Consider the following 25538-nt stretch of genomic DNA (forward strand, 5'->3'; position numbering starts at 1 on the left):
GTGAAGGGAGGACCAGCACAGATGTCTCAAGGATGAGGTCAGATTGAAAGGCAAAGGCCTTTCCTAGCCTCAGGCAGAGTGTGGAGAACAGAGCGGAAGGCTTGTGGGGTGGGTTAAAGTGGTCATTTGTTTACCAGCATTACTCATGTCTGGTTACATAACTCTCTGTGAACTGTCAGTCATTTTCTTTTCCTCACAAATATATAAAAACAACCTGACAACCTGAAAGAATCTTGACAGATATCCTCCCTTGAATGCTCATATTAATCAAATAAAGACTTGTTACATCTGCACCTCTGGACCCTGAATGATGATTAATCCACAACAGAGTGTAAGGTTTTTACTGGTTTTCTGTCAAAGACCAGTGGGGAACCAGAGGTCAGTGCTCGGGCACCAGGTATTTGCCATATGTATTAATCAGTTAGATGAAGGAACAGAATGTAACCTCTCCAGACGTTCAGGTGACACAAAGCTAGAAGGGAAGTTGAGTTGTGAGGAGGATGCAAGGAGACTCCAATGTGGCTTAAACAGATTGGGTGAGTGGGCAAATGCATGGCAATTGCAGATTAACAAAGATAAATCTGAGGTAATCCATTTTGATTCTGAAAACGGTGATAGATTGAGAAAAGGGAAGGTGCAACAAAATCTGGGTGTACTTGTCCACAAGTTACTGAAAGCAAGGGTTCAGGTTCAGCAAGAGGTTAGGAAGTCAAACAATATGTTGGCCCTTCACATCTTGCTTGGTGTCAGATTGGAGGGAAAGGTAACTGATGCCAAGTTTTTCACAGGTCTTTGTTGGGGTTGGGTGTATGGAGGGGAGGGGGATGGAGATATCAGAACAACAAGGCATAGTCAAAAAATGTCACAATTCAATTTTGTATGAATCTCATTAAGAGTGCCAAATTCAGTATTAAGAATTATTAATGTTTAAGTATTCAGCAGTAAAACATTACTTTTAGTAAAACTCTTTATTTCTAACATGTAATATTGTATACTACTGTCTGTTTTCTCAAGACACCAGGTGTCTGACCAATTCCCTGATTCTGCCATTAGAATTCAAGTTGAAAATATTCAGCATGTCTTCCCTGATACTGAATGCCCACTCCCGTTCCATGTTCTCAGTTTCTGTATCAAATAACTTGTTCTGTAATTGAAATATTAGCATTTTGTTTAATGATGGCAAACTTATAAATTCTCACAGCTGTGCAGCAGAAAACATTACAGTTGTGAGAGTTTTAGCTATGATGGTCTGTCACCTTTTTATGCTACCTTTTGAATTACAAACTCTTATGTCACATACATACTGAACTATTAACATGAACTTCTCATATTGTAATTTACCAATTCACCAGGGTTAGCCTGTAATTTCCCAGCTCTACACTTCCAAAATCTTCAATCCCTGACTGAAGAGAAAACTCATCTCCGATAAATTCTCAACCTCTGCTTTCCAAGTTGGGGTCACATTTGTTATTAAACAAACATAATGGAAGGGAAGGAATTTATCCACAGAATGTATTATTTTAAAATGATACTGACTCTTTTGTGCTTTCTAATTAATTATCATCTGCCCTGTAGTCCTGTTTCACTGGAGGATAAGGCTGTGACTTGACCCATCACGTTCGATCTCACAGAAGAACAGGTTGTAGACTGAAATGAAAATTATCTGCAGGAGGAAAATAAGGATAGTGTGTTATCGCTGACTAGACTAACCAAACCACTGTTTACAATGGATCAGTCTCAGTTTGCATACATAATCTTGTCAATATCAAAAAATGGATAGCTTTCTCAGTTGCTTAAATTACTTCCCTCTTTCTCTTTCTATCTTTCTGTCTCTCTCTCTTTCTCTCACTGTCTCTCTTTTCCTTTCTCTCTCACACACCTTCTCTTTCTCTCACTGTCTCTCTTTCTCTGTCTCACTTTCTCTCTCACACACACTCATTCTTTCTCTCACACTCTCTCTCTCTCTCTGAACTAACTAACTCAAACTGTGTTCCTTTTTAAGCACTAATTCCCAGTTGGTTTGTTGCTAAGGAGTAAACAGATCGAAGATCCTTCCTGAAATCTGATCGTTTATTGCACAGGGACTCCTGTTCCAGTTTTATCGACAACAGGAAACTCTATTGCTATATCTTCACAAAGCCTGACCTGAAAGATAAAAATAACATGTAAGGTTCCTTCTCTTCCTGCAGCACATTAAACAGGCATTGATAACCTGTTGTTCTGTATTCCAACAGAGAAAGGCTTTAGTAAAAGCACGAATAATATGACAAAGATTGTGTTCCTTATTTTTTGGCCACATTATGGGGATGGTGGAAGTGGGCTGGATGGTGGGAGGGAATGATTTTTTTAAATTTTCCTTTAATACTCTGTTGTATTCAAGAATGGCAACTCATATGGTTGGTCAGATATTCCAGGGATCCTAATTTTGGTAGCAAGACTTCCTGCCAATAACAAAGCCTCACAGACAAATTAACTCAGGACTGAACAATACCAGCATTTATGACCTTACCAGTGATGATATTTCCTCCTCTTCCTCATCAGCACTGGATGAAACAAGCTATCAGATAGTCACTTCAAATGCCAGTCAACACAGCCTTCAGCTGCTTTGGAGATCTGCAGAAAATGGTGAATAGTTTAAGTCAAAGATGAGTTTATCATCATATGTACAAGCACATGTATGCACAGGTGCACTGAAAACTTACTTGCAGCAGCATCACAGCCATATTGCATCACATAAGCAGCATTCACAAGAAAAACATGAATTTAAAATAAATTATGCCCAATTTTTTCAAGAAAGAACACAATTAGAACAAAAAAAACACCAAGTCCACCATCACTTTTCCCACAGAGCTTTGGAATTTTCAGATCAGGTTAGTTTATCATCATATACACCAGGGTGCAATGAAATTCCTTGTCTGCATGAAGCTCACAGAATAAACAGTATACATGGTATTGATAAATACAACAACAAGCACAAAACAGCAGAATGGTGCAAAGATTGTAGTGAATTGTCAGAGATTATAGAATTCCCTCAATTCCAAGGATTCACTGATTCCTCCCTTGTTACCTTCTGGACACCTCTATCAATGGTGCATTATGCAGGTCTGTTTTTCTGGGATTCACTATAGTGTTTATTTCCAATGTGCAAATTCACTTTCTTCCTATGGTTTGCCCTGCTAACAGGTTAAAGTCCAGCTGCTTGGGACAAGAGCTAACTTTTGTACACCTTCCTCACCATGTGACTACAAACTCCTTACATTCACCTCTCCACGTCACTTAAAGCTGCTGCTGAATGACAATACAGCCTTTGGATGAGACCAGGCCCCATCCAGATGTGGAAGGGCGCCTGACACTATTTCGAAGAAAGGTGCAGTATCTCCCTCATGCCCTCACCAATATTTATTCCTTAACATCACTCAGAGAGAAAAAGAATCTCCCCATGATCACAGTGCTGTTTGTGAGAGGTTGCCTTATGCAAATTGGCAACAACAACAGCTTAACATTGCTGTGTTATCAGTAACACATTAAGAATTCTGGAGATTGTGAATGGCATCGACTAAATGCCTGCCTTCTGTCCTTTTATCTCTCTCTATTTCTTTCCCTTTTCTCTTCTCTCCCCTGTCCCATCAACTATCTGTGCTCTCGGTGTGATTTGTATATTTGCAAACAATCAGCATGCCTTGTTCAGAATTTGATTAGAGTAGAACTGCAATATAAGACAATCTCTGCTTCAATAAAATCAGGAGGACAAAACAATTCCCACAGACCACTGTACTTTCTGTAATCAAGCTGAGAAATAAAACTTCCTGATGCAATTATGCTGTGCCTGGCCATTAATCCACCAGCAGTAAATATTCTCAAATTGTGGATATGTATTGTTCATCCAATCAAATTGTACCATGCACATTTTCAAATTGCAGTTTATAGCTGCAGTAAATTAAGTTATCCTGTAGGTGAAATAAAGCAAACTTATCAATTTGTCAACTGGAAATGAACAAATGACCTTATTTAATGGCTCTGGTATCTGACATGAAAGTCAGACTTTTATAGAAGACTAAAATAGCCAGTTGAAGGATTGATTGGACTCCAGGTAAGTACTTTGGAGCAGCAATAAAAGTTCCAACATCATCAGTGCATCAAAAAGGCCAATCAAATACCTTTAGGCAATGTCAGCAAAGTATGCTCACTGTATAAGTTGGTTTAACTAACAGCTGAGTGGAGAGCACAAGCTTCCAAGGATGAAACTTTTCTGCTGTGCCGCCTCATACCATGCCATACAATACAATACCTTAATAAACCAATACCACACTATACTATACCATGCCAGACTGACACCATACCATACCAATAATATACCAATGCTATACTAATACTAATACAATACCACACCAATACCAATCCCATACCATACCAATCCCAATACCATACGATACCAATACCACCATACCAATGTCACAATATACCAACACTATACCAATGCCATACTGTACCAATTCCATACTATACCAATTCCATACCAACATCATACTGTACTAATACCATACCATACCAATAACTATACCAATATCAATACAAAATTGTACCAATACCATACCAATGCCATACCATACTAATACAACACCCTCTGCTGATCGAAGGGTGCAGACATTTTCTTTACTTCAGGGATCAGTAGTGTAATTAATAAATCCTACTCCATAAGTACATTGCATCTATCAAACAGATACTTAGTTTAAAATTGTAAGATGGGACTGGGTAGATTGGAGTGAGATGGGACTGGGTAGATTGGAGATGGGGGGATGGTCTGTGTGGAAGGAATGCACGTGACCCCACCAGGATACTACGGGAACACTCTGTCCCAGTAACAACTGGAGACCGGATTTCCTAGCAGGACGTGGTTTGAAGCAACTGGCAATAGTGAGATACCCTCTTTATGCCCCTGTGAACTCTGGAGGGGACATTGTTGAAGAACACCATCAGATGTCAACAGCCAGAGTCTTAACCCATGTATTTTTGAACCAATGACCAATGCCTTTGGAACATTAACAGGCTGATTTGATTTATAAAAATCACTTCCTTGTACTTTGATTGAAAAAAGGGCACTGATACAAGTAAAGGCAATTTTCTCAGTTCTACAACACCCGTCACACTTCAAATGAAATTCACTGCGTGTAAAGTACATTCGAATTTCCTGAAGTTTGGATGTTTCCCCTTCTGTGCATCCATATCAATTGAGCTTCCATAGGCAGTAATATGAATATCCCATGTAAGATTAGTCTCCAGTCTCATGGTTGCCTCTTGAGGGCTAGAAAAACAGACAATCCCAGCACTGAGTGTCCCCACTCTTAGCTCTTACCTAATCTAGATAAGTGATCTGTCTAGGCTCTACCCTGTGAAGCAAGAATGGCAAGAATTATTCTTAATCCTCATAATTAAAAAATGCTTAAGGCTGCTTTATATCAGCCACATAATTACATTACTGGACCACATCACCCCCAACAAGGCTACATCCAATTTGCCACGGAACCCGTCATCATTGACAAAATCCTGTGTTCAATCTCCTTTGAATCTCTTGCTTTCATTAATATTCTACAGTTTTGTAGAGTAATCTAGAGATTTAATTGTTGGACTCCTTTTCAAACTGCATCATATAACGTGACCTATGCAACATATTCTGTGTACAAGTGTTGGTGATAGACTGATTAAACATAGCTTCCACTTGACATGAATGTCATATGTTTTATATTCATAAATAGGGAAATTAACAGTCTGTGACATTCAAGCAATTTTCTGAATTGATGTTTTAGTCAACTAGCCAATATAAAACAAACATATTTATTATTTCATGGACATTGTGTTGAGTTAGCAGTAATTAATGTGGTTGTTGAATTGATGCCATTAGTTGTACGCCCAATCAATGGTAAGTACATGGTAAGTACTGTGCTGCACCCACAATGGTCCAGTAACCTGTCACTTCAGTCTGACTGACGTAATATTCCTTCACATTTTACATGGAAATGAACCAGCCAAGTGTGGTCCTACCCAGCTCAGTGGTGATGGGGAGGTGCTGGAGGAGGATGCTGTAGTTAACTGTATTCAAAGTTCTATGTAGGCAAGTGAAAAGAATGAAGACTGGTTTACCGCACTCACTACCAGCCTGGAAGTTATTTATGACTCTGATAAGATTCTCTCAGTATTGCAGCAGCAACAGAGACCTGGAGTTGTGAGAAAGGTGGGCACAGATTTAGGAAACTTCAATGCATTTGAACATTTTTGAGAAGAAATTCAGGGATGGAAATGTAGGGGATGGGGTCATTTGCAAGAGTAAAAGGGTTAGATGACATGCAGACCATGGACTACTAGAAATGTGTGTGTCCTGTTTGGTAATCAGTAACTTCTTCCCTACCCTTTTCCTCCTCTGTGGTCTACTTCCTCAGCTGGGGTGTGATAACATTTGATATTTATCACACTCCAGTATTTTGATACAACAGTCAGGATGCCCTCATGCCTTGGTCATGAGTCTCAGCCCAATAATGACTGGTCTTGTATTTATATTGGTTCGATTGTACTTATAATAAAGGACATAAAGAGAAATGAAAAGCTGATCCAAAATTTTATGCAGCATCAGATGTTCCATTTACAATAACACATTTCATCATGGTGGTCAGTATGGGGGACAGGGAAACATAGAGGGAAAGAAAAAGTTTAAAAAGAAACATCAAGTACTCAGTAGATCAGGCAGCTTTTATAATGTAAGAACCTAGAATTAATAGATCATTTAATGTTGAATTGCTGCAAGTGACACTGTACTTGGAAGGTATATTAGACTTTATCAGACACACAACATCAATGAATTGGCTATCACCATGGTTTACAATTAAGAAAGAGCAAATATTGCCAAATCTCAGCTGGAGAATCATTGTGTTTTATTGAAGTTCTTCTTGTGTTCTGAGGATTACTTTACTAGATTGGTAGATGTCTCCCAACAGTAGGAGACATGATGACTGTGTTCAAAATCCAAATCGTCCAGCACATTCAACAACTTCTGTCTAAGTGAGTTTTTTGCATGCACCTTCAAGGTGGTAGCTTCCAAGCTTCACAAGCAGAAGTGTGTCCCCCACAGAGATCCCATTTCCGATGTAAACAAACATCTGTTAGCAGTGGTCACATCATGGTGTCAGGTCAGACTAGTTTTAAGCAAAATAACTGACAGACCATCTGTATTCTGTTTCTCATTTCTGCAGCTATCAGTAGTTGTATCAAGTAGAACCACTGCCTCTTAAACTGGATCTCAGGTGTTGTCTGTGTGGAGTCTGCAGGTTCTCCCTGTGACTGTGCGGGTTTCCTCCGGGTTCTCCAATTTCCTTCCATATCCCAAAGATGGGTCAGTTAGTTAATTGGCTGCTATAAATTGCTCCTAGTGTGTAGGTGAGGCGTAGAACCTGTGGAAGTGATGACATGTAGGATTAGTGTAAATAGGTGTTCGATGGTCAACGTGCACCTCAGTGGTTTGAGGAGCCCGTTTCCATGCTGTGTCTCTCCGTGACTCTATCTAATCTAGGATGTTTTAACTCATTACCCAGGGTGACTGGCATCATTTTAAGATCTAAGTCATGCAAGTATGTGCATAAGTTTTGATTATGTGTTCTAATTTATCGTTAGGAAATATGAACACTACTTAGCCAAATTGTCATTATTAGTTTTTTCAATAAAAAATAAATTAATATTTACGTAGGGATTCTTCATCAAATTGCACAAAACATGATTAACAGTTGCCAATTAATCAGTCGCTATTCAAAGGCTAGGCTGATGTGTTACTAACTGCTGCTGTAGAACACAACGACTACAGGTAGTGCTGCACCTGAGTAAGGAATCATTCCTTCAGAAGCTGACGGGGTGGGGTGAAGAATAAATTAATAATTTACAACATGTAGCCTTTACTTGCAGAGACACTCTATGAACTACCCCTGACCATCACAAGTACTGTGCCTATCTGAAAAATTTATGTAGTCAGTCTTTTTCCCAGGATGGAAATGTTAAAACACTAGAGGGCATAGGTTTAAGGTGAGAGGGAGAAAGTTTAATGTGCAAGGCAAGTTTTTTTTACACAGAGAGTGGTAGGTGCCTGGAACTTGCTGACAGGAGAAGTGGTAGAAGCAGATGCAAAAGCAATTTTTAAGAGGCATTCAGGTTTCACATTAACAGGTAGGGAATAGAGGGATACAGACCATGTGCAGGCAGATGGGATTAGTTATGTTGGCATCATGGTCTGCACAGACATTGTGGGCCGAAGGGCCTGTTCCTGTGCTGTACTGTTCTATCTTCTAATATTTATGTTTATAAAATTATCCCTAAAACGTCAGCTGACCTGATTTGCATTGGCTCAATAAACCAGAATAAGGTAGAAACATACATATTGAGTGCTATATACATGTCAAAAAAAACAATGATTACATGAATTGTAATGTCAATTAAATTGTTGATGCCGTGTGTACAAAGCAGGAACAACCAATTTATTTGCAGAATCATTCAATTCATTTAGACATTGAATTACTTTCTACCTCTTGCGAGCTAATGAATATGTATTGTCTAGCTTTCCTACCTGGCTTACTAAATAATTTTCCTCCTCACATTTAGCATGCAAATTCTGATTTATTATCACTGTCACAAACAGATCAACAGTAACCTCCAAAGGCTGAGAAATGCATGATTTGCTTGTTGTGCCGATTTCAACTACTTTGCAATGAAATCCTTGTCTAAAGCATTTCACTGGTGCACAGGAGAAAATGTCTATTGTCTGTCGGAAATGCTTATACCTTGTGCCCACTCTGTGGCTTTGCAAGTGACCTTTACTTCATTGGTATTCAAGTCGCAGTGCAGAAATGCCTGCCTTAGCTGCCAGGGCCCTGTGAGCAGGTGGAAAAAGTGACCAGTCGAAATGAGTTGTTGAGCTTGTTACAATAAAGAGACTGATGCAATTAGTTTTTCATTACATGCCTTCACCACAGATCCTAATCAGTTTGGATTGTTCTACTTCCCTTCTGAAATGAAATGCAAATTTCCCTGGACAATGGAAGCTCAAAAGTGTTAAGATCCTCACTGAATCTGCTAAGCAGAATTGCTGGGTGTTCATCATGTTGGAAATCAAAGGAACAGCTGGCAATGTTTACTTTCTGGAAATAACTGGCCACAAATTGCAGCTCTGATATAGTGCATCATTTCCTTGTGAATAGAAACAACTGCACTTTACAGTTGGGATTAAAACCAATACTCTAGAAAATCAACTAGTGCCAATGTCTTCAGAGAGGCATGACACTTACAGGAAGTGTGTCTGAGGAATAGATTGTGGAAGAAATAGTTCCAATCCTCAGTTTCTAAATGGGAGTGGATGTGTACTGCCCTTGTGGGATTTGGTAAGTTGGGTGGGGTGGGTGGAGGTGATGTGATTAAACTTGACCATTGAAATAAGCAGGTTTTACTAAATGTCAATGCCATGACCAAAGGTATTTCATAACACACTTTATATCTGAAATAAATTGTAAAATTCTGGAAATGGTCTATAGGTCAGCCAGCTCATCTAGATGGAGAAACGGTTAATGTTTCAGATCAATGACTTTGCCTCTCCTCTAATGAAAGTTCACCAAACTGCTCATTCTGTTTTTCTCTCCCATGGTTGCTGCCTAACCTGCTGAGTATTTTCATCTTTCTCAACTTCATCTCAAACTTGTAGAATACGTTGTATATCTGAGGCTATGTCTTCACATCTCCATCTAGTGGAAAGAAAAACTCTTGTGCTGCATCGAATCTAATGCAAATGATCATGGCCCTCAATTATCACAACCTGTGGCTGCAAGCAGGACTGTGTCTTTCGTTGTATAAGTGTACATTAATCATTCTTTTATGTTCAGTAGTTTTACGTAATTAATGGTTTTTATATCTGAGTCATAAACAGAAGTCATTTACTTTCAACATTTATGATTAGTGTGGAGAATCTAGGGGAGCAGACAGACATAAAAAAATAACTTCTCTGGATTGGGACTCTGCAAAAACATTTGAGACCCACAGATCCAGAGACAGAACAGTATAATGTTCTCTTGTCTGTTCACTTTAAGGGAATGAGTGTAAAATGCATCAGTCATGGGCAAGGTGAAAGGATAGGTACTTGGGCAGGTACTTGGATAGGAAAGGAGAAGGGAGATACAGGCCTAATGCGGGCAAATGGAATTGGTGTGGATAGGCACTATGGTCAGCATGGAAGAGGAGGACCGAAGGGCCTGTTTCTGTGCTGTATGATTCTATGATTTCAAACCTGAGGCAGGGCCTCCTTTTTCCAAGTTCTGGAGCATTGAAGCTGCATTCATCAACAACTGTAACCAACAGTAATCTTTGAAGGTAATGCCATAGACTTATTACGGGTATAATTAATTCACCCATGTGTCTTTATCATTGCACAACACAGAAGAAAATAAATTACTTCTGACAAATTTTTATTTGGGTGGATCTTCACTGGGTGGGTGAACAGTTTATCCATTGGATGACATTCATTAATACCCTGCTCAGAGGCTGCCATTGTCGATTTCTGCTCCCACTACATGTGGATGAAATGCTCACTCACTGCTGACATGCTCTTGCTTAAAATATAGACATTGCAGTCTAACTATATCATGGGTCTTCAGCCACTAATTTTAATATTTACTTGCCTTGAGAAGACATGGTAATTTTCATGCCAAGGTGAGGGCTGGTTAGAAGTGATTGGGAAACAGGAGAAACCAATCAAGGTAAGAGTTTTACTTTCTGTGACAGAGTGCTCCTTCAGACATCTCAAGGAAATTTTAGATTCTCACTTCTTCCCTGGAATTTCTCCCCTCACTCTTACGAGAATGTGTGCAGGTAACCTTTTTTGCAGACTGACACTGCTTATTCTTCATAGAACATTAGCCAGTTGTATGTGAGTGGTGCATAGTCGTTTAAACTGCCTGTGGTCTTACTACCACAATGAGGCAGAAAATGAAGTTAACACTAATATGTTAAAATCCATGATACAATTAACATTTTTCTTACATTCTTTATTTAATTGCCTGAAGTTTTGAATTTCCTGTTATATATTCTAACACAAACCACTCAGTCTAGTCATTCCCAACAAGGTAAGAGATTTAAAGATTTTTGACATGACACCAATTTAAAGAACATCAGAGAATACCAACATTTCTAACATTTTCATATTTTGAACTATTGCATTCAATAACCAAAGCTGGTCTTTAGTTGAAGTATCTAATTTTCATTTTCCACATCAGCTGCAGGTGTGTGCTTGATTGCAATTGCCAGTCTGTGGTAAATTGAGATCGGTTTCGAGCTGTTCATTCTTCCAGCACTGAGATCACCTCAGCATATTTTCTATCAGAACTTTAAAACTACCAAAGGGAAAACCACTCTATCCCATGAGCTGAAGGAAAAATACAAAAAAACAACCCAAAGCAGAGTTCAGTAGATCTTTCTACATGAACATTGCGGTGATATGAATTAAACATTCATAAAAGAGCCACTTCCTGACAGACCAGTAAAAAATATTTGTTGATGAGTCAGCAGCTTGCAGAAATTATACACCACCATTAATTCCCAAGTCTTCAATACTGAAAACACCACTTCTGTGATCTATTGTTAAGTTTCAAGGGATGTCATTCAAACAGCTCTCAGAACCACTCTCATGACATAAACCTTTATTTAACAATAATATAGTAGTACTCTTAATGCTGTTCTTTGGAATATATTACAGCTTCTTAGAAGGTTAATAGAATGTCATTTACATTTGAATTTTGATTGGTTGCAGTCAATAGCTCAAGCATAGCCACACAGAGAATACATACAAGACAAAACTAAAAGCTTGTTCTTTAACTCAATTCACATTTTAAAAATAATTAATTGAGGCATTATTTTCATTGTACATTTAGTTAAAAAGGATTAAAAAGATAATAAGTATTAACATAATATCATTAATTTGTAATAATCAGACACAGCTAAGTATGGGACAATTTTTTTTGCATCTATCATTCAGTTCACCTCTTATTGATTAAGTCTGCATTCTTATTGATATTTATTTATTAACATGTAATTTTGTATGTAAATTAACTCAAAAGTGCAAATGATGAATTGGATTTCATCAAAGTAGCTGCATATTTAACTAACGTCTTAAGTATACATTTGAGTGAGTTACAATCTAAATAATTACAAGGTACGTCACAATATGCAGGTTAATGTTTGGGCAATGTCACTGATAGCCAGAATTATGTTAAGCAAATAGGTGGTCTCATTTGCATGCAAAGAATCATTGCTCCACTGTTTGGACAGAATGGAGCAAGTGGGACAGTGTGGGATGAAGCAAAATATGACTGGAACGTAGGTTTGAGTAAGATTCCAACTTTTCATTCATTGATTAATATGTGACTTTTTTTTAATAAATCCTGGCTTGAAAATTGACTGATCATTAATGATTCTAATTCAGGGAATTGCACTGATTTACACCACAGTCAGTGCTTTTCATATATTAGCACTGTATATACAATAATAAGAATCTGCTACACTTCCATACACTCTCTTGTACAATTTTCAAAATTTATTTTCACTGCACATTTGGAATTGGTCCAGAACAGTTTCAGCTGGGAATAGGTGTTCCACTGATGTAACATAAATCAAGCTGACCACTAACTGAAACAGAGGAAGTCTCTCTCCCTCAGGGGTTTAATTTTTTTTATTTGACTGACTCCAGATTCTGGGTGCATTTACATTGTAACAGGAGCATTCTCAAGGCATATGACTGCTCTGTTTGTGACTGTACCACAAGTACTCTATACATGTGTAAAGGAAAACTGGATAAAATAAGTGAAATGTAGGATATCAGAGACCAAAATGGTAACTTTTACATGGAAACAGATGTATGGGTCTTTATGAATATTTCTGCTTATTTTCATGAAAGAGGAGAAATATAATACAGGAAAACATGTGAAATATTGCTTATGATAAAAATAGAGGGGAAATATTAAGCTTATTTGAATAAAGTTGTACATGGCTAATTAGTTGATGGAGAAATGTTAAATGACTACCACGTTGCATCTTAAATAGGACCAGGACATCTGAGGTAACATTAAACTAGGAAGAACAAACCTGGATAGGTTTGACTTGAATTGGGCTGGGACCGGTGTCCTCCTGAATTGAATAACTAAGATTGTACTTAAGACTTTAAATTAACTAATGGGGATTAAATATTCCGAGATACTTAACTATCAGAAGAGATAGGCAAAATGGAAAAGGAGGAGCCCCGCTAATAATAAAAACAAGGATAAAGGAACTTTGACACAAGAGTTCTGCAGATGCTCAAATCTGGAGCAATACACAAAAAGTGCTGGAGGAACTCAGCAGGACAGGCAGCATCTATGGAGGGAAGTAAACAGTCGATGTTTCAGGCCAAGACCTTTCATCAGGACTAGAAAGGAAGAGGGCAGAAGCCAGAATAAGACGATTGGGAGAGGGGTGCAGCACAAGCTGGCAGGAGATAGGCGAGTCCAGGTGATAGGTGAATCCAGGTGAGAGGGGGAAGATAGATGGGTGGGGGAGGGGGGATGTAAGAAGCTGAGAGGTGATAGGTAGAAGAGGCAAAAGGCTGAAGAATCTGGTAGGGGAGGACAGTGGACCATGGAATAAAGGGAAGGAAGTGGGGAATAGATGGGCTGGTCATGAGGGCGGGGGAAGGGGAAAGAGAAGGGATGAGGGGGCCATAGGAATGAGGGAAGACAAAGGGGGGAAAGGAGGGAGGGATATAATAGGGTGGGGAGAAGAGAGTAGGGGTTACTGGAAGTTAGAGATATTGATGTTGAGGCCTGGAGACCACCAAGGCGGAATATGAGGTTTTGTTCCTCCAACCTGTGTCTAGCCTCAATGTGGCGGTGGAAACTTGTCACTATGGGGTGGAACTAAGGGGCAAAAAACATTGGTCGGAAGATATTGTCCATTGGGGTCTCAAACAGGAAAAGCAATATAGGGCACAGTATAAACCGGGAAATTGGGGGTTATATAACAAGGTTAATACAATGATCATGTGGATCTTTAATCTACAGGTAGACTGGTCTACCTAAATAAGCATTGATAGTGTGGAGGACAAATTCATGGAGTGTGAGTGAGATCAGTATGTTGACAAGCCATAAGGGAATGGGCTATCTTAAATCTCGTGTTGTGCAATTGAAAGGATTGTTTTAATCCTTGTTATTAGCAGGCCTTTAAGGAAAAATGATCTCAATGTGCCAGAATTTTATGTGAAGATTGAAAGTGATTTAATTCAATCTGAAACCAAGATCTTAAATCTCAGCCAAGCAAGGCACAAAATACCACATGTGAGTTGGCTATGATAGGTTGGGAAAGGACATTAAAAGGTATGAAGATAAGTAAGAAATGGCTAACACCTAAGTAGTTTTCAACAAATGTATGTATATCCCTTTAGGGTAAAGAAACCCAACAGCGGAAGTGGCCTAGCTGTGGTTAACAAGAGAAAGTAAAGGTAGTATTAGTTCAAAAGAAAATTAGTAAATTGGTGTATTATTGTCACATGTACCAAGGTACAGTGAAAAACTTGTCTTGCATCATGTCCATATAGATCATTTCAGTACATCAGTGCATTGAGGTAGTACAAGGTAAAGATAAGATATCTTTATTAGTCACATGTACATGGAAACACACAGTGAAATGCATCTTTTGCGTAGAGTGTTCTGGGGGCAGCCCGCAAGTGTCACCACGCTTCCGGTGCCAACATAGCATGCCCACAACTTCCTAACCCATATATCTTTGCAATGTGGAAGGAAACCGGAGCATCCGGAGGAAACCTATGCAGACATAGGGAGAACGTACAAACTCCTTACAGACAGTGGCCGGAATTGAACCTGGCTCGCTGGCGCTGTAATGGCGTTATGCTAACTGCTACGCTACAGTGCCTGCAATAATAGAATGCAGAATAAAGTGTTACAGCTTTATAGCATGGTCAAAAGGAGATGCACACATGAGAACTAGCGAAAAATATATTAGAATTCAGCAAAGTCAAGACATTGTTAATGAAAGGTAAAGCAGCATGTGGCTGACTACAGATCCTGACTGGTTGCATCATGGTCTGGTACGGCAATTTGAATGCCCAGGAACGTAGGAAGCTGCAGAGAGTAGTGGACTCAGCCCAATATATCATGGGCACATCCCTCCCCACCATCAGTAGTATCTACAGGAGGTGCTGTCTCAAGAAGGCAACATCCATCATCAAAGATCCCCACCATCTGGGTCATGCCACCTTCTTGCAGCTACCATTGGGCAGGAGGTACAGAAGTCTCACACCACCAGGTTCAAAAACAGCTACTTCCCTTCAACCATTCAGTTCTTAAACCAATCTGCACAACCCTAATCACCACAGTTTAGCAACATTATGACCACTTTCGTTACTTTCAGTAACATCACAGGCACAAAGTATCATATAAGCAGCATTCACAAGAAAAAAACATACATTGAACAAAAATTAAACAATTTTTACAAGAAAGAACACAATTAGAACAAAAAATAAGTCACTGACGAAAATGTACTGGAGATATGAATGGAACTGAAAGCTAATACTTCCCCAGGGCCTTAAGGCCTAAAAGAAAGGAAGGAGAGAGAGAAGAACAAACTCCAGATCAGGTGGTGTGACATCAGAAGGAGGCAGGATCTATTAAGGAAAAGGTTACAGAGTATTTAGAAAATAATCATTGGATTGGGCACAGTCAACATGGATTACTGAAAGGGAAATCAAGTTTGCCAAATCTGTTGGAGTTTTTTTTTGAGTTTGTAACCAACTGAGTAGGTATAGGAGAAATTAGTGGATGTTAATTGTTTGACTTTTAGGAGGCCTTTGATACATTTCCAGACATGAGGTTACTAAACAACACTGCAACACACTAAATTGGAGTTAATCTGCTGGCATGGATGGAGAACTAATTAACGGACAGAAAAAAAATGAATAGGAATGAAGAGGTAATAAAATACAGTGACTGAAGGGGAGCTCAGGGATTAGTGCTGGGATCCCCATTGCTCACAATCGACATCAATGATTTTGACAAGGGGACCAAGTGTAATACATCCACATTTGCTGATGATACAAAGCAGTTTTGGTAGAGGGAAGGGTGCAGAAAAGTTCAGGGAGATATGGACAGGCTAAGTGAATAGATGAGAATATGGCAGATAGAATACCATGTAGAAAAATCTGAGGTCATCTACTTTAGTTGAAAAGAAGGAAATGAAGTGGAGTATCTTTTAAATGGTAAGAGATTAAAAAGTGTTGTTGTTCAGAGGGGGCCTGTGTGTCCTTGGATGCGAATCACTGAATGTTAATGTGCAAGTACAACAAGCCATTAGAAACCAACATAATATTCTTTATTGCAAAATAAATAGAGATCAAGGGGAAGGTGCCTTGCAACAATTATATTGGATCCTGGTGAGATATGCCTGGGATATGGTGGACAGGTCTGGGCTCCCTGTCTAAGGATGGATATGGTTAGGAAAATTATGAGAGAGGGAGTGTAAGTATTCACCAGAATGAAGGTTGAGTATTGTCCTTTAGGGAGAGATTAAACAGACTGGTGCAGGGATGATGTTTCCATTGGCCAGAGTGTCTAGAACCAGGGTCATTGTTTCAGAATAAGAGTTTGGCTCCTCACAGCAGAGATGAGAAAATGTCTTCACCCACAGAGTAGTGAACCTTGGCATTCTCATCCCAAGAGAGCTGTGGATGCTCTGCTGCAGGTTATATTCAAGAAAGAGAATGATAAATTCTTAGATATTAAGGCAATCAAAGGATATTGAGTTACCGCAGGAAAGTAATGTTGAGGTAAAAGATCTTTTTTGGAAGGGGGCCTTAAATAGGATTTACGTGTGCGTACTTAAAAGACCTAAGATCCCTTTCAGTCAGCTCTTGGGGGAGTGGAAACAGAAAAACCTTGCAACACAACTTTGTTGGGGGGGAGTGGGGGGGGGGGGGCGCGGTTGCGGTCAGACATAGATAATAGATCTTTGGGATGCTAGATGCTGGTTACAATGGAAAGGATTTTTTGGGTCCAGTCCAGGGCCAAACATAGGGCACAGGGGTCCCATTCTCCCTCTGTGTTTCCACTGAAGACACCAGCTTCATGTTGTGTCTTTCCTTCCTTTCTTTCAGAATTCCCAGCAAGCTGTGACACCAGCTAATTGTGGCCAAACTTCTACTGCCAGGAGCTATCACTTTGCTGCCTTATTACTGGAATGGGGGCCATTTAAAAACGATTAGCACTTAATTTCCTGACCTTCATCTTCATTAGAATTGTATTAAACAGAGAACAAAATTATTTTACATTACGTTGCAATTAATTTAATTTGTTACTTTGGCTTATAGCTGGAACGGTTTGTTAGTTCCATGGTACTACTTTCTGCAACATTGCCAGTACACCTTTTATACTTAAAATCTACTGTTATCTTCACTTGAATCACAGCCCTTCCACTCTTGGCCTGCTCACTTGCTCAGATGCAATTTTACACCCCCATTCTCTTACCATTTTTAACAATTTATTTTGTACACATTACTAAAAATAACAGAAGGAAAATCCCAGTCACTTCTCTCTAATGTCCTTCAAGGCCTGTACCAATAATACAACACATTTGTGTAAGAGGCAGCAACAATATTTCAGTTAATCTAAATTTCTGTCTTCATTACTAGAAGACCATTAATTAATGGGTATTAATTCTGTCCATTCATGTAATGTGGACTTTGGGTGCAAGTCAGAATTCAATACCCATGATTACCTGATAAATGGGCTACATGTTCATTCTTAAACAACTGAATCCTCTATGATGAGAGACGTCCTGTGTTGTTAAGGAGAAATTTCCAAGATTTTGACATAGCAATGATAAATATTTCCAAGTCAGTATGCTTGTGATTTGGAGGGAACTAACAAGTGTTGGTTTGCCCAGGTTGCCACTGCCTGTTTCCTCCTCAGCATCAAAGGAAGGGATCCAGCAACAACTGTGAAGGAAGCCTTGGTGATTGCTGCAATGTGTCTTGCTGCTAGTAAGCAGCACAGCCACGGTGCATGAATGGTAGAGAAAGTAAATGCTAAAGGATGGGGAACAGATCATGTGGACTGCTTTCTACTGGATGGTATCAAGCTTCTCAAGTCCCTTTGGAGCTGCACTCATGCAGGCCATGAGAAAATATTTCATTACAATCCTGACTTGCAGCTTGTGGACAAATAGAATTTGGGGAGTAAGTAAGTGATTTGCTTTCCACAGGACACTCAGCCTCTGATTTGCTCTTGTAGTCAAAATATTTATCTGGCTCCTTACTTATGTCTCATACCTCAGATATAGCATTATATACCATTAGTATATAGTATTATATACTAGGGAGATATAGCATTAGTAAGACTAATATCAAGCAGAAATAGTTAGTCTCTAGCAACAACCAATCTCTGGAGGAACTCAGCGGGTTGAGCAGCAGCACTGGGGGGAAGGAATTGTTGATGTTTTGGGTCGAAACCCTGCAACAGATCCCGCTGCTCGACCCATTGAGTTCCTCTGGCAAATTATTTGTTGCTCCAGGTTCCAGCATCTGCAGTTTCCTGTGTCTCCATGGTTAGTCTCTATCCTGTCTGTTGGTCATTGTCTGGCATTTATGTAGTGCATATCTGACCTGGTAGTTACCAATATTAAATGTCAAAGATAGCTAGATAGATTCTCTCTTGTTGAGGATGGTTATTACCTGACACTTCTGTGGTACAAGTATTACATGGCACTTATCAACCTATGTTTGAGCGTTGTCTGGTCTTGCTGCAGGCAGGCATGGACTGCTTCACTTACTAGGGAGTTGTGAATGAAACTGAATACCATGCAATCATCAGTAAACATTCTCCCTTGAAGTAGCACCAAATGAATGACTATAGTTCACTGTATCTTCCTTATCAGAGATGACTGAAGATATTTTTGTCATTGAGAGCACCCTTGCCTCTGCATCAGAATATTGTGCATTCAGAGCATGTCCAGAGATTTGAACACTTAACCTGTGCTGACTCAGTGACACATTAAGGAAGTACCACTTCCATTCTCAATGTGGATTCCTCAATGTCCAATGCAGTAGCAACAGTTTCTTGAATCTGCCCGCTGAAGACATGTCAGGTTGGATCTTTCACAGGGTCAGTGACTCTATCTTTTTCATTGGAGAGGATGAACTGGAAGGAAGAAAAGTAAAGTAAAGGTAATTTTCTTTAATTTAATTAAATTATTTTAAATGTACTTAACTGCTTTTCAGTGATTCCTGGTGCTTCTAATTAATTTACTTTAATTTTTTAATACTTTAAATAAATTATTTAAAGTATTTTGAATTAGTAAAACGTTTAGATTGTTTTCTGAGAAACAAAAGTATTCAAGTTGTTTGATTGGTAGTTTAGCTCCAGATAAGAGCATGATTTAACCAGATGTTGAACAACAGGATTTAGTTTAGAAGTCTCTGTAAACTCACCAATCGGGGCTTTGTTCAGGAAGTTCTCACGAGGGGATCTGCACAAGGTGAATGGGTCCCCACCCATAAGAAAATGTAAGACAATTAAAATGTACCAAATCTCTGCATACAACTTGGCACCAAGTTTTCTTCACTTCATTGGGTCTGAATTTCTCTGAGATACTCCAAGATCCTAAAAGGAACCCAATCTTATTGTTTCTCTTTATTATGTAATCAAATTTTTAACTGAGATGCTATTATTCATAGCCATTTTTATAGTTCTAACCTTTTAAAGTGATTAGACCTTGAAAATGAAAAAAATGGATTTATGCCAGAATTCAAATCTCATAACCTTCATGTCTACAATTACTTTTGTTTGTTGTGTTTTTCTAAACTGGATTTACTCCAACCATAAATTGCCCCCATTCAACCCTTTTGTTGCTCATCATGATGTACCAGGATGTGAACACAAACAGCACACTGATAACAATGCTTGTTCAAACAAGCTTTGCACACATTGTTACTTACTGTTGAATTAACATTAGTTGATAGAGGAATGTTAAATGATTATAAAACTGTGTTTCTGAATAGATTAGCACATCTGGAGCAACAGCAGGTAATTTGGCCTGTTACACATCCCCACATTACTGAGCAGATTTCTTCAAATGAAAAACTCACATCAAAACCTGATCTGATTCTTTGACTTACAAATATTTCTCCCTGTTGGGCTGCTGATTTACTCTCCTAAAGGGAATGCTAGAAAGTTTCAAAGAACTAAATGGATCTCATCTGTTCTCAATTAACCAGAGAAGGTGACTTTCTTCAATGTCTTAAAGCAGTTTTTGCCACTTTATTTTACTTTTCTCAGGGTTACAGCCCAGACCCAAGAGGGAGCACACCTCCTGATATACACCGATCATTCCTGCACCTCCAAGTGAATTGCAGGGGCAGCACCAGCCATTATACATGGTCATTGTTGACCTCGTTGAAGACTTTGACTCAGGAAGGACTGTGCAATACCCTGCTTAAAAGTTAGCCGACTGTAGAAATTCATCTGCAAGCCATGATCCTTACCAGTGGGTCCACAATAGAGCCAATCTCAATGAAGACCAGTACCAAGCAGGTTCCATCATTGTCCCAACACTTTTCTTGATCATTCTCACCAGAATGTAACAGCTCACCTCCATCAAACTTCCTGCTGGTGTGGAACTCATCTATGTGATAATTGGAAACTACACAACCCGCAGCACATACACTCCACAAACAAACTGGTATTTAACCTGAACTCTCTGGTATAACACCAGTCTGGGTGTATAAAGGTAGGTGGGATTGCGAGAGGGTAATGATGACATGGCCAGAACAAAGGTGCCAGTGAAGCTGATAATCTCAGGTAGTGAGAAGGGCAAACACAAGAAAAGCAATTGCCCTGCTGCCTGCAAATGGCATCCCAACATCAGTAGTTGCACACACGTTACCACTGAGTTGCTCACTGAAGTACACAAGGGGATCGGACCTAGTCTCAGTGGCACAAGCAGTAAACTGCCTCCACCACTTACCTCCTGCACACTGACCTCCCCTCCAACTCCCATACACCATCCTCCCTCCCCCCCCATAAACCACCTCCCTCCCCTCCACCCCCCATACACCACCTCCTTCCCCTCCACCCCCTGTACACCACCACCCCTCCCCCCCTCACCCCCCCTCGCCAGACCCCTACTCCTCAACCTGTACAACCCATTGTCCCCTCTACCCCCCATACAACACCACCCTTCCCTCCAGACCCTGTACAACACTGAACTCTCCTTCAACCCCTGTACAACACCATCCCCTCCTTCATCCCCAGTACAACACCATCCTCCAACAACAAAGGTTCATGGTGATACTGTGGAAATGGTGGATCACTGCCCACATTTTGAGAAGCAGCTCTCAACAATTTGATGCTGAGATTCACCACTGTCCTCAGTGCACCACTGAGGACGATGAAGATCAAGGCTTCTGACCTGGCACCAAACTCATTGTCCATCAGGCAATAATGATCCCTGCCCTCATATTTACTTCTCAGACCACAGTTGGCTCCTCAGGGCATTGAAACAATACCGCCAACGTTGTTTTTTTGTAAAATCCTCTGAATCCATTGGTAGGATAAGAAAGCCAATGTCAGCACCCATCATTGGGCCAACATCTCCAGTAGGGAGATCCTAATTACCTTCAGCTAGCTCAGTTGGGCAAGCCATTTAGTCTGCATGCCCAACACTAGACTCTTGAAACAGACTGTGTTCAAAGGTCTGTCATGGGAAAAGATTAACAGACAGAGAGAGGAAAAGATTCAATTATGTTCTCAAAGCCCCCTTGGGAATGATTGTAATATCCCCTCTGACTCCTGAGAATCCTTGGGCCATAACTGCTCAAAGTAAAGTACATTTGGGTGGCACGGCGAAGCTCATGTCCATGTGTTGGGAGCACAAACAAGCTCAGTGCAAGTAATGGAGAGGTGCATCCCCTCACAGCCTACCTACTGGTCTATCCCATCAGGCACCTCCTGCCCTATCTGTGTAAGAGTCTGCTGATTCTCACATTGGCCTCCAAAAATTGTCGATCTGAGTGGATGCAAGATTTCCTCAGCGTTGGGGGACTGCCTGGGGAAAATAAGTTTGTACTTCCATTGTCCTGTCTATTTACTTGACTGGTGAAATACCAGACTCATAAAGGGATGAATTCAGGAGTCAAGTCAAGTCTATAGCCATATGCACAAATACGGTGAGGTAAAAGTGCAATGAAAATCTTGCTTGAAGCAGTATCATAGGCATGTAGGTACAAACAATACACAAAGTATGCATAAATTATACAAGACAGCAACTAGAGAGAGGAAAAAAGTCTGTGCAAAAACAAGACAATGCGAATAAAAGGACACAATCAGAGACAAGTCCATGGTAGTGAAGGAGGTGGTCCATAGTGTTCCATTGCTAAGGTTCTGCAGGTCGGTTCAAGAACCTGATGACTGTAGGAAAGTAACTGTTCCTGAAGCTGGTGGTGTGGGACTTTAGGCTTCTGTACCTCCTGCCCAATGGTAGAGGTGAGAAGAGGGCATGGCTGGATAGTGGGGGTCTTTGATGATTGATGCCACCTTCTTGAGGCAATATCTCCTGTAGATGTTGTCAATGATGGGGAGGGCTGTGTCCAGGATGGACTGGACTGCATCCACTGCTCTCTGCTGCCACTTGCGCTCTTGTGCTTTTGGAATTTCCATACCAGGCCATGATGCAACTACTAGCAGACTAATAATGGTTTACGCAGGCAGTCTTAGAAAGTGCCAGGGAGCAGTTTGTTCAAGCTTCTGTGAGAAAGGAGAGTTCTGTGCAGTTTGTGAGATTCACACAACTAGCAATGACATTTCCCAAAGTCATCGCCTCACAGTTGATAGACAGATGAGCTTTTGAGATTTCCAAGGTTAAAACAGCACATCAATTACTCAAAGCTGATAACATTTCAAACTCGCCGCTATATGTCGTTGTGCAGTTTTATTAATTCCAATGTAGTAAATTGGAAAAGATAATGGCACATAAAATTAATCAAAAGGGTAGAGATAATTGGAAAGCAGAAAATAAGTCATCATAATAACCGAAGGACTAATGTGGCAAAATGTCTTCCACAGGGGCCAACGTTGGGCCACCACATTTTGCTTTATATGTAAATGATCTGAACATATAAATCTCCAAATATGTGCAAAGCATCATATTTGAGTGAAGCAGCTGGTTGTGAAGATTAGGAAAGACTGCTGGAAGACAGAAATCTAAGAAAGGAAGTGAGAAGACTCTGAGGCCACTTGATTCCATCCTATCAGCCAATAAGAACATGACCCTTTCCCACCCTGTCCCTATATCCCTCAATGCTCCTTGTGCCCAAAAATCTTTTGACTTCAATCTTGCACATGCTCAGTAGCTGACCATTCTGAACAGTATAGCTGGAAAAACCCAAACATTCATAACACTGTGGGTGAAGAAATCTTTCCTCCTAACTGACCAATGCTTAATCCTGAGATGTTCTCTCCTGTTGTATGCTCTCCAGCCAGGATGGCTAACCTCTCAGCATTTACCCTTCATGCCATCTAGGAACATTTAAATGGGATCGCCTTTTATCCTTTTAAACTGTGGAAAGAGTCCTAGTATTCATGGTCTTCTTTGTGATGGTCCTCTCACCGACACATTAACCTAGTGAACCTCTGTTGTACTATATTCTTTCTTGGCCAAGGACCTCTACATTATGCACCAAATTCCTATATAATTACAGCAAAACTTTCTTCCTTTACCTCTTGGAGAAAACACCTACCAACTGTTTTCTAATTGCTTGTCGACTCTATTATTCATGTACAGGATCAGGATGGGTGAGTGGGATTGGAGGGATGTTGGGCCAATCTGAGGATTGGTGGGAGGAATGTGGGGAGTAGTGGGGCATTGGAGGTTCAGAGTGATAAGATCATAGCATAACTGAGTTGATTGCAGGATCTGGGGCAGGTTAGAATCCAGAAAGAATTTGGAGCCTGAGGAATGAAGTGGGATCAGGTTTGGAGAAAATCTGAGGATCAGTTGGGAGGTAATATGTTAGTTGCTGAGACCTTGTGGGGATGTGAGGAGGGTGGCTCTCAGGGTCAGTCTGATCATCGGAGCCTGGACCTTCTGGCTGGGGTCTTCGGAGCCCAGCCTGATTGGGAGGTGGAGGAGACTGGAAGGATAAGGGTTAATCGTGGGACTTACCTAGAAGAATCCCAGTCTAGCACTACACTAGTTCTTCCAGGGGTGGTCAATGTTGATCACTCTCAAACAACTTGGTCTGATTTATTCAGCAATACTCCAAAGGAAACATTAAATGGGAATAACATAATTTGATATCAAGAAAGATGGAAAAAACATCTCACATCTTGAGTTAAATGGTTGAATTGCTGCAAAAAGGACCCAGAATTGGCTGTTAATGTGTTTCATTCTATGGTAAGTACGTCCTCAGTGGTGTAGTACTTAGATAAACAGTGCTCTGCAATCTAATATCCAGAAAACCATCTCAGTGATGTCTCTAGAAGCTTGCAGTTAGCAAATTAACAGCCATGTAAATATGTTGATGTTTCAAATATACCTCACTGACTACAAGGGTTGGACATCCAGAGATCATTGAAGGCCCTGTTTGATTGTAAATTCTTCCCATCCTTTCATTCCTGGCTCTATTCTGTCCTGAAAGGCTGGCACACTTCTTCCAATACTGCTGCAAATGCTTCCTTTTACAATCAGCCAGGAGGAGACAGATATATTGGTTTTGGAAAGTGTACCAAGTGAATCATGAGGCTGATACCAGATCTGAGCAGATTAAGTATCAAACAGAATTTCTCTCATATTGACTGTACTGCTTTGAATTTAGAAAGGTTAAGGGATAATCGAACTTGGCATTTAAGATGATGAAGTCTTTCAACATCATAAGCACAGATACCGTTTCCTGTCTGTGGATACAAATCAATTAAAATAGGTGAGAGTGAGATTGTTCAAGGAATTTTACCTCAGAACTAGAAAGACTATCAAGAAGCCAGTCTATACTCAACAATACTTGCAATCTGGTGTAAAAGCTAACATGTCAACAATTAAGGAAATTAATGAAACATAATAACCTTAATTTAGCAGGCATGATAGTGTAGCAGTTAGTGTAATGTTATTACAGCGCCAGCGACCCGGGTTCAATACCCGCCACTGTCTGTAAGGAGTTTGTACGTTCTCCCCGTGTCTGTGTGGGCTTCCTTCGGGTGCTCTGGTTTCCTCCCATTCCAAAAATGTACAGGTTAGGAAGTTGTGGGCATGCTATGTTGGCGCTGGAAGCGCGGTGACACTTGTGGCTGCCCCCAGAACACTTGACGCAAAAAGATGTATTTCACTGTGTGTTTCGATGTACATGTGACTAATAAAGATATCTTATCTTATCTCTAGTAGGCAGGAGGAGCTGATGACTAGCCAAGGTTATTGAGAGAACAAATAGTTATTGCCAG

This window comes from Pristis pectinata, chromosome 7 (assembly GCF_009764475.1).
Source record: "Pristis pectinata isolate sPriPec2 chromosome 7, sPriPec2.1.pri, whole genome shotgun sequence".
In the NCBI taxonomy this organism is placed as follows: domain Eukaryota; kingdom Metazoa; phylum Chordata; class Chondrichthyes; order Rhinopristiformes; family Pristidae; genus Pristis; species Pristis pectinata.